The following is a 2,014-nucleotide window of genomic DNA, read 5'->3' as shown; positions in this document are numbered from 1 at the left end:
ATAGATTTTAAATTCGCACACATTGTATGTTGGTAAGAAGAAAAATAATTCAAAAAGATGTAACAGTCTTGAACATCTTTACAACAGCTTCAAAATTTATAGAGCTACAATAGACAGAACCAAGCAAAGAAATGCAGAAATCGACAATTGTAATTACAGATTTTATTATACTCTTTTTATTAGATACTGACGGATTAAGCAAGCAATAAAAGGCCAATTGAATAACAGTATTATTAAGTTTGAACTTTAATATTATAAATACAGAAAAGGTTTCTTTTATTTATATAGATTCAGGGAGTACATGTACAGGTTGGTCACATGTATACATTACATGATGGTGAACATTGCGAATTTTAAGTCATTATAACTAGGTTCAGACACATCTTTATTAATCAAAATAGGAACCATTACAATCAACATATTTTCGTGAGAAATGTTTACTCCTGTAGCATAAAAATCCATGCTTTGGGATTCGACAAACTCTTGGAAAGCATTTTCTGCATCTTGCTGGTTGTGGAAGCATTTTCCCTGCAAAAAGTTGCTGAGATGCTTGAAGAAGCAGTAGTCGGTTGGTGAGAGGTCAGGTGAATATGGCAGATGAGACAAAACTTCATAGCACAATTCATTCAACTTTTGAAGTATCGGTTATGCGACATATGGTCAGATGTTGTTGTGGAGAAGAACTAGGCCTTATCTCTTGACCAACGCCAGCTGCAGGCATTGCAGTTTTCAGTTCACCCCACTGATTTGCTGAGCATACTTCTCAGATGAAATGGTTTCTCTGGGATTCAGAAAGCTGTAGTGGATCAGTCTGGCAGGAGACCACCCAACAGTGACCATGACCTTTTTTTGGTGCAAATTTGGCTTTGGGAAGTACTTTGGAGCTTTTTCTCGGTCCAACCACTGAGCTGATTGTCACCAGTTGTCACAAAAAATCCACTTTTCATCACACAATCTGATTGAGAAATGGTTCATTGTTGTTGTGTAGCAAAGAGAAGACAACACTTCAAAACGATGGTTTTTTAAATTTTTGCTCAGCTCATGAGGCACCCACTTAACGAGCTTTTTCACCTTTCCGGATTTACTTCAAATGTTAAATGACCAGGGCCGACATTGAGTTTGTTGGCAACTTCTCATGTAGTTGTAAGAGGATCAGCTTTGATGATTCCTCTCAATTGGTCGTTGTCAACTTCTGATGGCCGGTTACTAGACTCCTCATTTTCAAGGCTCTCATCTCCTTTGCAAAACTTCTTGAACCACCACTGCCCTTTATGTTCCTTAGCAGTTCCTGGGCCAAATATGTTGATGTTACAAGTTGTCTGTGCTGCTTTACAACCCATTTTGAACTCAAATATCACTCGAATTTGCTTTTTGTCTAACATCATTTCCATAGTCAATAATAAACATAAAATAAACAGCAAGTAATAAGTCATTAGCAAAAAAAGATGTGAGAAATGCCCATTAAAATGATGTATAACATAACCACATTTAAGAATGTATTTCAATATCAAACAGGAAATTCCAACAATGCAAAAACCACAATTATGTTTGCACCAACCAAAATTATCTGTTGAACATTGTACCCAATAGGTGATTTTTTAACCCTCTCCCTCCTTCCACCCTCCCCTCTTTGGGAGTCCCCAGTATCTATTATCTCTATCTATATGTTCATGTGTATCTATTATATAGCTCCCATTTATAAGTGAGAACATGGGGTATTGATTTTCCATTTTTGGGTTATTTCACTTAGGCTAATGGCCTCCAGAACCATCCATGTTGCTTTAAGAGACATGATTTCATTATTTTTACATTTCCATAGTATTCCATTGTGTATATATACTACATTTTCTTTATCCAATGATCCATTGATGGACACAGGTTGATTCCATATTTTTGCTATTGTGAATAGTGCTGCAGTAAACACACAAGTGCTGGTGTCTTTTTGATATAATGATTTCTTTTCCTTTGGGTAAATAGTAGCAGGATTACTGGATCAAATAGTAGTTCTATTTTT

The 2,014-nt window shown here is 36.0% G+C and overlaps 1 pseudogene; it reads right to left on the bottom strand.

The window, feature by feature from the left end:
* Positions 1 to 227: 227 nt before the first annotated feature.
* On the bottom strand, positions 228 to 1,391 carry LOC126946086 (histone-lysine N-methyltransferase SETMAR-like; annotated as a pseudogene).
* Positions 1,392 to 2,014: the final 623 nt, after the last annotated feature.

The sequence above is a fragment of the Macaca thibetana genome, chromosome X, assembly GCF_024542745.1.
Source record: "Macaca thibetana thibetana isolate TM-01 chromosome X, ASM2454274v1, whole genome shotgun sequence".
Taxonomy (NCBI): domain Eukaryota; kingdom Metazoa; phylum Chordata; class Mammalia; order Primates; family Cercopithecidae; genus Macaca; species Macaca thibetana.
The sequence above is the reverse complement of the archived record's forward strand: the minus strand, read 5'-3'. Positions and strand labels throughout refer to the sequence as shown.